Raw genomic sequence first — 12,523 nt, 5'->3', positions numbered from 1 at the left:
ACTGAAACAAACAGAAATGGACAGCAGGTCTGTCAGTATCTGAAAGAGAGAAATGGACAGCATGTCTGTCAGTATCTGAAAGAGAGAAATGGACAGCATGTCTGTCAGTAACTGAAAGGGAGAGAAATGGACAGCAGGTCTGTCTGTATCTGAAAGTGAGAGAAATGGACAGCAGGTCAGTCAGTATCTGAAAGTGAGAGAAATGGACAGCAGGTCAGTCAGTATCTGAAAGTGAGAGAAATGGACAGCAGGTCAGTCAGTATCTGAAAGTGAGAGAAATGGACAGCAGGTCAGTCAGTATCTGAAAGTGAGGGAAATGGACAGCAGGTCAGTCAGTATCTGAAAGTGAGAGAAATGGACAGCAGGTCAGTCAGTATCTGACATTGAGAGAAATGGACAGTAGGTCAGTCAGTATCTGAAAGGGAGAGAAAGGGACAGTAGGTCAGTCAGTATCTGAAAGAGAGAGAAATGGACAGCAGGTCAGTCAGGATCTGAAAGGGAGAGAAATGGACAGCAGGTCTGTCAGTATCTGAAAGTGAGAGAAATGGACAGCAGGTCTGTCAGTATCTGAAAGTGAGAGAAATGGACAGCATGTCTGTCAGTATCTGAAAGTGAGAGAAATGGACAGCAGGTCTGTCAGTAACTGAAAGTGAGAGAAATGGACAGCAGGTCTGTCAGTATCTGAAAGTGAGAGAAATGGACAGCATTTCTGTCAGTAACTGAAACGAACAGAAATGGACAGCAGGTCTGTCAGTATCTGAAAGAGAGAAATGGACAGCATGTCTGTCAGTAACTGAAAGGGAGAGAAATGGACAGCAGGTCTGTCAGTATCTGAAAGTGAGAGAAATGGACAGCAGGTCAGTCAGTATCTGAAAGTGAGAGAAATGGACAGCAGGTCAGTCAGTATCTGAAAGTGAGAGAAATGGACAGCAGGTCAGTCAGTATCTGATAGTGAGAGTAATGGACAGCAGGTCAGTCAGTATCTGAAATAGAGAAATGGACAGCAGGTCAGTCAGTATCTGAAAGAGAGAGAAATGGACAGCAGGTCAGTCAGTATCTGAAAGGAAGAGAAATAGACAGTAGGTCAGTCAGTATCGGAAAGGGAGAGAAACGGACAGCAGGTCTGTCAGTATCTGAAATAGACAAATGGACAGCAGGTCAGTCAGTATCTGAAAGAGAGAGAAATGGACAGTAGGTCAGTCAGTATCTGAAATAGACAAATGGACAGCAGGTCAGTCAGTATCTGAAAGGGAGAGAAATGGACAGCAGGTCAGTCAGGATCTGAAAGGGAGAGAAATGGACAGCAGGTCTGTCAGTATCTGAAATAGAGAAATGGACAGCAGGTCATTCAGTATCTGAAATAGAGAAATGGACAGCAGGTCAGTCAGTATCTGAAATAGAGAAATGGACAGCAGGTCAGTCAGTATCTGAAAGGGAGAGAAATGGACAGCAGGTCAGTCAGGATCTGAAAGGGAGAGAAATGGACAGCAGGTCTGTCAGTATCTGAAAGTGAGAGAAATGGACAGCAGGTCTGTCAGTATCTGAAAGTGAGAGAAATGGACAGCATGTCTGTCAGTATCTGAAAGTGAGAGAAATGGACAGCAGGTCTGTCAGTATCTGAAAGGGAGAGAAATGGACAGCATGTCTGTCAGTAACTGAAAGGGAGAGAAATGGACAGCAGGTCAGTCAGTATCTGAAAGTGAGAGAAATGGACAGCAGGTCAGTCAGTATCTGAAATAGAGAAATGGACAGCAGGTCAGTCAGTATCTGAAATAGAGAAATGGACAGCAGGTCAGTCAGTATCTGAAATAGAGACATGGACAGCAGGTCAGTCAGTATCTGAAAGTGAGAGAAATGGACAGCATGTCTGTCAGTATCTGAAAGTGAGAGAAATGGACAGCAGGTCTGTCAGTCTCTGAAAGTGAGAGAAATGGACAGCATGTCTGTCAGTAACTGAAAGGGAGAGAAATGGACAGCATGTCTGTCAGTATCTGAAAGTGAGAGAAATGGACAGCAGGTCTGTCAGTATCTGAAAGTGAGAGAAATGGACAGCAGGTCTGTCAGTATCTGTAAGTGAGAGACATGGACAGCAGGTCAGTCAGTAACTGAAAGTGAGAGAAATGGACAGCAGGTCTGTCAGTATCTGAAAGTGAGAGAAATGGACAGCAGGTCAGTCAGTATCTGAAAGTGAGAGAAATGGACAGCAGGTCAGTCAGTATCTGAAAGTGAGAGAAATGGACAGCAGGTCAGTCAGTATCTGATAGTGAGAGTAATGGACAGCAGGTCAGTCAGTATCTGAAATAGAGAAATGGACAGCAGGTCAGTCAGTATCTGAAAGAGAGAGAAATGGACAGTAGGTCAGTCAGTATCTGAAAGGAAGAGAAATAGACAGTAGGTCAGTCAGTATCTGAAAGGGAGAGAAACGGACAGCAGGTCAGTCAGTATCTGAAATAGACAAATGGACAGCAGGTCAGTCAGTATCTGAAAGAGAGAGAAATGGACAGCAGGTCAGTCAGTATCTGAAATAGACAAATGGACAGCAGGTCAGTCAGTATCTGAAAGAGAGAGAAATGGACAGTAGGTCAGTCAGTATCTGAAATAGACAAATGGACAGCAGGTCAGTCAGTATCTGAAAGGGAGAGAAATGGACAGCAGGTCAGTCAGGATCTGAAAGGGAGAGAAATGGACAGCAGGTCTGTCAGTATCTGAAATAGAGAAATGTAAAGCAGGTCATTCAGTATCTGAAATAGAGAAATGGACAGCAGGTCAGTCAGTATCTGAAATAGAGAAATGGACAGCAGGTCAGTGAGTATCTGAAAGGGAGAGAAATGGACAGCAGGTCAGTCAGGATCTGAAAGGGAGAGAAATGGACAGCAGGTCTGTCAGTATCTGAAAGTGAGAGAAATGGACAGCAGGTCTGTCAGTATCTGAAAGTGAGAGAAATGGACAGCATGTCTGTCAGTATCTGAAAGTGAGAGAAATGGACAGCAGGTGTGTCAGTATCTGAAAGGGAGAGAAATGGACAGCATGTCTGTCAGTAACTGAAAGGGAGAGAAATGGACAGCAGGTCAGTCAGTAACTGAAAGTGAGAGAAATGGACAGCAGGTCAGTCAGTATCTGAAATCGAGAAATGGACAGCAGGTCAGTCAGTATCTGAAATAGAGAAATGGACAGCAGGTCAGTCAGTATCTGAAATAGAGACATGGACAGCAGGTCAGTCAGTATCTGAAAGTGAGAGAAATGGACAGCATGTCTGTCAGTATCTGAAAGTGAGAGAAATGGACAGCAGGTCAGTCAGTATCTGAAAGTGAGAGAAATGGACAGCATGTCTGTCAGTATCTGAAAGTGAGAGAAATGGACAGCAGGTCTGTCAGTATCTGTAAGTGAGAAAAATGGACAGCAGGTCAGTCAGTAACTGAAAGTGAGAGAAATGGACAGCATGTCTGTCAGTAACTGAAACAAACAGAAATGGACAGCAGGTCTGTCAGTATCTGAAAGAGAGAAATGGACAGCATGTCTGTCAGTAACTGAAAGGGAGAGAAATGGACAGCAGGTCTGTCAGTATCTGAAAGTGAGAGAAATGGACAGCAGGTCAGTCAGTATCTGAAAGTGAGAGAAATGGACAGCAGGTCAGTCAGTATCTGAAAGTGAGAGAAATGGACAGCAGGTCAGTCAGTATCTGAAAGTGAGAGAAATGGACAGCAGGTCAGTCAGTATCTGAAAGTGAGAGAAATGGACAGCAGGTCTGTCAGTATCTGAAAGGGAGAGAAATGGACAGCATGTCTGTCAGTAACTGAAAGGGAGAGAAATGGACAGCAGGTCAGTCAGTATCTGAAAGTGAGAGAAATGGACAGCAGGTCAGTCAGTATCTGAAATAGAGAAATGGACAGCAGGTCAGTCACTATCTGAAATAGAGAAATGGACAGCAGGTCAGTCAGTATCTGAAATAGAGACATGAACAGCAGGTCAGTCAGTATCTTAAAGTGAGAGAAATGGACAGCATGTCTGTCAGTATCTGAAAGTGAGAGAAATGGACAGCAGGTCAGTCAGTATCTGAAAGGAAGAGAAATAGACAGTAGGTCAGTCAGTATCTGAAAGGGAGAGAAACGGACAGCAGGTCTGTCAGTATCTGAAATAGACAAATGGACAGCAGGTCAGTCAGTATCTGAAAGAGAGAGAAATGGACAGTAGGTCAGTCAGTATCTGAAATAGACAAATGGACAGCAGGTCAGTCAGTATCTGAAAGGGAGAGAAATGGACAGCAGGTCAGTCAGGATCTGAAAGGGAGAGAAATGGACAGCAGGTCTGTCAGTATCTGAAATAGAGAAATGGACAGCAGGTCATTCAGTATCTGAAATAGAGAAATGGACAGCAGGTCAGTCAGTATCTGAAATAGAGAAATGGACAGCAGGTCAGTCAGTATCTGAAAGGGAGAGAAATGGACAGCAGGTCAGTCAGGATCTGAAAGGGAGAGAAATGGACAGCAGGTCTGTCAGTATCTGAAAGTGAGAGAAATGGACAGCAGGTCTGTCAGTATCTGAAAGTGAGAGAAATGGACAGCATGTCTGTCAGTATCTGAAAGTGAGAGAAATGGACAGCAGGTCTGTCAGTATCTGAAAGGGAGAGAAATGGACAGCATGTCTGTCAGTAACTGAAAGGGAGAGAAATGGACAGCAGGTCAGTCAGTATCTGAAAGTGAGAGAAATGGACAGCAGGTCAGTCAGTATCTGAAATAGAGAAATGGACAGCAGGTCAGTCAGTATCTGAAATAGAGAAATGGACAGCAGGTCAGTCAGTATCTGAAATAGAGACATGGACAGCAGGTCAGTCAGTATCTGAAAGTGAGAGAAATGGACAGCATGTCTGTCAGTATCTGAAAGTGAGAGAAATGGACAGCAGGTCTGTCAGTCTCTGAAAGTGAGAGAAATGGACAGCATGTCTGTCAGTAACTGAAAGGGAGAGAAATGGACAGCATGTCTGTCAGTATCTGAAAGTGAGAGAAATGGACAGCAGGTCTGTCAGTATCTGAAAGTGAGAGAAATGGACAGCAGGTCTGTCAGTATCTGTAAGTGAGAGACATGGACAGCAGGTCAGTCAGTAACTGAAAGTGAGAGAAATGGACAGCAGGTCTGTCAGTATCTGAAAGTGAGAGAAATGGACAGCAGGTCAGTCAGTATCTGAAAGTGAGAGAAATGGACAGCAGGTCAGTCAGTATCTGAAAGTGAGAGAAATGGACAGCAGGTCAGTCAGTATCTGATAGTGAGAGTAATGGACAGCAGGTCAGTCAGTATCTGAAATAGAGAAATGGACAGCAGGTCAGTCAGTATCTGAAAGAGAGAGAAATGGACAGTAGGTCAGTCAGTATCTGAAAGGAAGAGAAATAGACAGTAGGTCAGTCAGTATCTGAAAGGGAGAGAAACGGACAGCAGGTCTGTCAGTATCTGAAATAGACAAATGGACAGCAGGTCAGTCAGTATCTGAAAGAGAGAGAAATGGACAGTAGGTCAGTCAGTATCTGAAATAGACAAATGGACAGCAGGTCAGTCAGTATCTGAAAGGGAGAGAAATGGACAGCAGGTCATTCAGGATCTGAAAGGGAGAGAAATGGACAGCAGGTCTGTCAGTATCTGAAATAGAGAAATGGAAAGCAGGTCATTCAGTATCTGAAATAGAGAAATGGACAGCAGGTCAGTCAGTATCTGAAATAGAGAAATGGACAGCAGGTCAGTGAGTATCTGAAAGGGAGAGAAATGGACAGCAGGTCAGTCAGGATCTGAAAGGGAGAGAAATGGACAGCAGGTCTGTCAGTATCTGAAAGTGAGAGAAATGGACAGCAGGTCTGTCAGTATCTGAAAGTGAGAGAAATGGACAGCATGTCTGTCAGTATCTGAAAGTGAGAGAAATGGACAGCAGGTCTGTCAGTATCTGAAAGGGAGAGAAATGGACAGCATGTCTGTCAGTAACTGAAAGGGAGAGAAATGGACAGCAGGTCAGTCAGTATCTGAAAGTGAGAGAAATGGACAGCAGGTCAGTCAGTATCTGAAATCGAGAAATGGACAGCAGGTCAGTCAGTATCTGAAATAGAGAAATGGACAGCAGGTCAGTCAGTATCTGAAATAGAGACATGGACAGCAGGTCAGTCAGTATCTGAAAGTGAGAGAAATGGACAGCATGTCTGTCAGTATCTGAAAGTGAGAGAAATGGACAGCAGGTCAGTCAGTATCTGAAAGTGAGAGAAATGGACAGCATGTCTGTCAGTATCTGAAAGTGAGAGAAATGGACAGCAGGTCTGTCAGTATCTGTAAGTGAGAAAAATGGACAGCAGGTCAGTCAGTAACTGAAAGTGAGAGAAATGGACAGCATGTCTGTCAGTAACTGAAACAAACAGAAATGGACAGCAGGTCTGTCAGTATCTGAAAGAGAGAAATGGACAGCATGTCTGTCAGTAACTGAAAGGGAGAGAAATGGACAGCAGGTCTGTCAGTATCTGAAAGTGAGAGAAATGGACAGCAGGTCAGTCAGTATCTGAAATTGAGAGAAATGGACAGCAGGTCAGTCAGTATCTGAAAGTGAGAGAAATGGACAGCAGGTCAGTCAGTATCTGAAAGTGAGAGAAATGGACAGCAGGTCAGTCAGTATCTGAAAGTGAGAGAAATGGACAGCAGGTCTGTCAGTATCTGAAAGGGAGAGAAATGGACAGCATGTCTGTCAGTAACTGAAAGGGAGAGAAATGGACAGCAGGTCAGTCAGTATCTGAAAGTGAGAGAAATGGACAGCAGGTCAGTCAGTATCTGAAATAGAGAAATGGACAGCAGGTCAGTCACTATCTGAAATAGAGAAATGGACAGCAGGTCAGTCAGTATCTGAAATAGAGACATGAACAGCAGGTCAGTCAGTATCTTAAAGTGAGAGAAATGGACAGCATGTCTGTCAGTATCTGAAAGTGAGAGAAATGGACAGCAGGTCTGTCAGTCTCTGAAAGTGAGAGAAATGGACAGCATGTCTGTCAGTAACTGAAAGTGAGAGAAATGGACAGCATGTCTGTCAGTAACTGAAAGGGAGAGAAATGGACAGCATGTCTGTCAGTATCTGAAAGTGAGAGAAATGGACAGCAGGTCTGTCAGTATCTGAAAGTGAGAGAAATGGACAGCAGGTCTGTCAGTCTCTGAAAGTGAGAGAAATGGACAGCATGTCTGTCAGTAACTGAAAGGGAGAGAAATGGACAGCATGTCTGTCAGTATCTGAAAGTGAGAGAAATGGACAGCAGGTCTGTCAGTATCTGAAAGTGAGAGAAATGGACAGCAGGTCTGTCAGTATCTGAAAGTGAGAGAAATGGACAGCAGGTCTGTCAGTATCTGAAAGTGAGAGAAATGGACAGCAGGTCTGTCAGTATCTGAAAGTGAGAGAAATGGACAGCAGGTCTGTCAGTCTCTGAAAGTGAGAGAAATGGACAGCATGTCTGTCAGTAACTGAAAGGGAGAGAAATGGATAGCATGTCTGTCAGTATCTGAAAGTGAGAGAAATGGACAGCAGGTCTGTCAGTATCTGAAAGTGAGAGAAATGGACAGCAGGTCTGTCAGTATATGAAAGTGAGAGAAATGGACAGCATTTCTGTCAGTAACTGAAACGAACAGAAATGGACAGCAGGTCTGTCAGTATCTGAAAGAGAGAAATGGACAGCATGTCTGTCAGTAACTGAAAGGGAGAGAAATGGACAGCAGGTCTGTCAGTATCTGAAAGTGAGAGAAATGGACAGCAGGTCAGTCAGTATCTGAAAGTGAGAGAAATGGACAGCAGGTCAGTCAGTATCTGAAAGTGAGAGAAATGGACAGCAGGTCAGTCAGTATCTGATATTGAGAGTAATGGACAGCAGGTCAGTCAGTATCTGAAATAGAGAAATGGACAGCAGGTCAGTCAGTATCTGAAAGAGAGAGAAATGGACAGTAGGTCAGTCAGTATCTGAAAGGAAGAGAAATAGACAGTAGGTCAGTCAGTATCTGAAAGGGAGAGAAACGGACAGCAGGTCTGTCAGTATCTGAAATAGACAAATGGACAGCAGGTCAGTCAGTATCTGAAAGAGAGAGAAATGGACAGTAGGTCAGTCAGTATCTGAAATAGACAAATGGACAGCAGGTCAGTCAGTATCTGAAAGGGAGAGAAATGGACAGCAGGTCTGTCAGTATCTGAAATAGAGAAATGGACAGCAGGTCATTCAGTATCTGAAATAGAGAAATGGACAGCAGGTCAGTCAGTATCTGAAATAGAGAAATGGACAGCAGGTCAGTCAGTATCTGAAAGGGAGAGAAATGGACAGCAGGTCAGTCAGGATCTGAAAGGGAGAGAAATGGACAGCAGGTCTGTCAGTATCTGAAAGTGAGAGAAATGGACAGCAGGTCTGTCAGTATCTGAAAGTGAGAGAAATGGACAGCATGTCTGTCAGTATCTGAAAGTGAGAGAAATGGACAGCAGGTCTGTCAGTATCTGAAAGGGAGAGAAATGGACAGCATGTCTGTCAGTAACTGAAAGGGAGAGAAATGGACAGCAGGTCTGTCAGTATCTGAAAGTGAGAGAAATGGACAGCAGGTCAGTCAGTATCTGAAATAGAGAAATGGACAGCAGGTCAGTCAGTATCTGAAATAGAGAAATGGACAGCAGGTCAGTCAGTATCTGAAATAGAGACATGGACAGCAGGTCAGTCAGTATCTGAAAGTGAGAGAAATGGACAGCATGTCTGTCAGTATCTGAAAGTGAGAGAAATGGACAGCATGTCTGTCAGTATCTGAAAGTGAGAGAAATGGACAGCAGGTCTGTCAGTATCTGTAAGTGAGAAAAATGGACAGCAGGTCAGTCAGTAACTGAAAGTGAGAGAAATGGACAGCATGTCTGTCAGTAACTGAAACAAACAGAAATGGACAGCAGGTCTGTCAGTATCTGAAAGAGAGAAATGGACAGCATGTCTGTCAGTAACTGAAAGGGAGAGAAATGGACAGCAGGTCTGTCAGTATCTGAAAGTGAGAGAAATGGACAGCAGGTCAGTCAGTATCTGAAAGTGAGAGAAATGGACAGCAGGTCAGTCAGTATCTGAAAGTGAGAGAAATGGACAGCAGGTCAGTCAGTATCTGAAAGTGAGAGAAATGGACAGCAGGTCAGTCAGTATCTGAAAGTGAGAGAAATGGACAGCAGGTCAGTCAGTATCTGAAAGTGAGAGAAATGGACAGCAGGTCAGTCAGTATCTGAAAGTGAGAGAAATGGACAGCAGGTCAGTCAGTATCTGAAAGTGAGAGAAATGGACAGCAGGTCAGTCAGTATCTGAAATAGAGAAATGGACAGCAGGTCAGTCAGTATCTGAAAGAGAGAGAAATGGACAGTAAGTCAGTCAGTATCTGAAATGAAGAGAAATAGACAGTAGGTCAGTCAGTATCTGAAAGAGAGAAATGGACAGTAGGTCAGTCAGTATCTGAAATAGACAAATGGACAGCAGGTCAGTCAGTATCTGAAAGGGAGAGAAATGGACAGCAGGTCTGTCAGTATCTGAAATAGAGAAATGGACAGCAGGTCATTCAGTATCTGAAATAGAGAAATGGACAGCAGGTCAGTCAGTATCTGAAATAGAGAAATGGACAGCAGGTCAGTCAGTATCTGAAAGAGAGAGAAATGGACAGCAGGTCAGTCAGGATCAGAAAGGGAGAGAAATGGACAGCAGGTCTGTCAGTATCAGAAAGTGAGAGAAATGGACAGCATGTCTGTCAGTATCTGAAAGTGAGAGAAATGGACAGCAGGTCTGTCAGTAACTGAAAGTGAGAGAAATGGACAGCAGGTCTGTCAGTATCTGAAAGTGAGAGAAATGGACAGCATGTCTGTCAGTAACTGAAAAGAACAGAAATGGACAGCAGGTCTGTCAGTATCTGAAAGAGAGAAATGGACAGCATGTCTGTCAGTAACTGAAAGTGAGAGAAATGGACAGCAGGTCTGTCAGTATCTGAAAGTGAGAGAAATGGACAGCAGGTCAGTCCGTATCTGAAAGTGAGAGAAATGGACAGCAGGTCAGTCAGTATCTGAAAGAGAGAGAAATGGACAGTAGGTCAGTCAGTATCTGAAAGGAAGAGAAATAGACAGTAGGTCAGTCAGTATCTGAAAGGGAGAGAAACGGACAGCAGGTCTGTCAGTATCTGAAATAGACAAATGGACAGCAGGTCAGTCAGTATCTGAAAGAGAGAGAAATGGACAGTAGGTCAGTCAGTATCTGAAATAGACAAATGGACAGCAGGTCAGTCAGTATCTGAAAGGGAGAGAAATGGACAGCAGGTCTGTCAGTATCTGAAATAGAGAAATGGACAGCAGGTCATTCAGTATCTGAAATAGAGAAATGGACAGCAGGTCAGTCAGTATCTGAAATAGAGAAATGGACAGCAGGTCAGTCAGTATCTGAAAGGGAGAGAAATGGACAGCAGGTCAGTCAGGATCTGAAAGGGAGAGAAATGGACAGCAGGTCTGTCAGTATCTGAAAGTGAGAGAAATGGACAGCAGGTCTGTCAGTATCTGAAAGTGAGAGAAATGGACAGCATGTCTGTCAGTATCTGAAAGTGAGAGAAATGGACAGCAGGTCTGTCAGTATCTGAAAGGGAGAGAAATGGACAGCATGTCTGTCAGTAACTGAAAGGGAGAGAAATGGACAGCAGGTCTGTCAGTATCTGAAAGTGAGAGAAATGGACAGCAGGTCAGTCAGTATCTGAAATAGAGAAATGGACAGCAGGTCAGTCAGTATCTGAAATAGAGAAATGGACAGCAGGTCAGTCAGTATCTGAAATAGAGACATGGACAGCAGGTCAGTCAGTATCTGAAAGTGAGAGAAATGGACAGCATGTCTGTCAGTATCTGAAAGTGAGAGAAATGGACAGCATGTCTGTCAGTATCTGAAAGTGAGAGAAATGGACAGCAGGTCTGTCAGTATCTGTAAGTGAGAAAAATGGACAGCAGGTCAGTCAGTAACTGAAAGTGAGAGAAATGGACAGCATGTCTGTCAGTAACTGAAACAAACAGAAATGGACAGCAGGTCTGTCAGTATCTGAAAGAGAGAAATGGACAGCATGTCTGTCAGTAACTGAAAGGGAGAGAAATGGACAGCAGGTCTGTCAGTATCTGAAAGTGAGAGAAATGGACAGCAGGTCAGTCAGTATCTGAAAGTGAGAGAAATGGACAGCAGGTCAGTCAGTATCTGAAAGTGAGAGAAATGGACAGCAGGTCAGTCAGTATCTGAAAGTGAGAGAAATGGACAGCAGGTCAGTCAGTATCTGAAAGTGAGAGAAATGGACAGCAGGTCAGTCAGTATCTGAAAGTGAGAGAAATGGACAGCAGGTCAGTCAGTATCTGAAAGTGAGAGAAATGGACAGCAGGTCAGTCAGTATCTGAAAGTGAGAGAAATGGACAGCAGGTCAGTCAGTATCTGAAATAGAGAAATGGACAGCAGGTCAGTCAGTATCTGAAAGAGAGAGAAATGGACAGTAAGTCAGTCAGTATCTGAAATGAAGAGAAATAGACAGTAGGTCAGTCAGTATCTGAAAGAGAGAAATGGACAGTAGGTCAGTCAGTATCTGAAATAGACAAATGGACAGCAGGTCAGTCAGTATCTGAAAGGGAGAGAAATGGACAGCAGGTCTGTCAGTATCTGAAATAGAGAAATGGACAGCAGGTCATTCAGTATCTGAAATAGAGAAATGGACAGCAGGTCAGTCAGTATCTGAAATAGAGAAATGGACAGCAGGTCAGTCAGTATCTGAAAGAGAGAGAAATGGACAGCAGGTCAGTCAGGATCAGAAAGGGAGAGAAATGGACAGCAGGTCTGTCAGTATCAGAAAGTGAGAGAAATGGACAGCATGTCTGTCAGTATCTGAAAGTGAGAGAAATGGACAGCAGGTCTGTCAGTAACTGAAAGTGAGAGAAATGGACAGCAGGTCTGTCAGTATCTGAAAGTGAGAGAAATGGACAGCATGTCTGTCAGTAACTGAAAAGAACAGAAATGGACAGCAGGTCTGTCAGTATCTGAAAGAGAGAAATGGACAGCATGTCTGTCAGTAACTGAAAGTGAGAGAAATGGACAGCAGGTCTGTCAGTATCTGAAAGTGAGAGAAAAGGACAGCAGGTCAGTCAGTATCTGAAAGTGAGAGAAATGGACAGCAGGTCAGTCAGTATCTGAAAGTGAGAGAAATGGACAGCAGGTCAGTCAGTATCTGAAAGTGAGAGAAATGGACAGCAGGTCAGTCAGTATCTGAAATAGAGAAATGGACAGCAGGTCAGTCAGTATCTGAAAGAGAGAGAAATGGACAGTAGGTCAGTCAGTATCTGAAAGGAAGAGAAATAGACAGTAGGTCAGTCAGTATCTGAAAGGGAGAGAAACGGACAGCAGGTCTGTCAGTATCTGAAATAGACAAATGGACAGCAGGTCAGTCAGTATCTGAAAGAGAGAGAAATGGACAGTAGGTCAGTCAGTATCTGAAATAGACAAATGGACAGCAGGTCAGTCAGT

The sequence above is a fragment of the Heterodontus francisci genome, chromosome 3 (genome assembly GCF_036365525.1).
Source record: "Heterodontus francisci isolate sHetFra1 chromosome 3, sHetFra1.hap1, whole genome shotgun sequence".
Taxonomy (NCBI): domain Eukaryota; kingdom Metazoa; phylum Chordata; class Chondrichthyes; order Heterodontiformes; family Heterodontidae; genus Heterodontus; species Heterodontus francisci.
Note: the sequence above shows the minus strand (reverse complement) of the source record.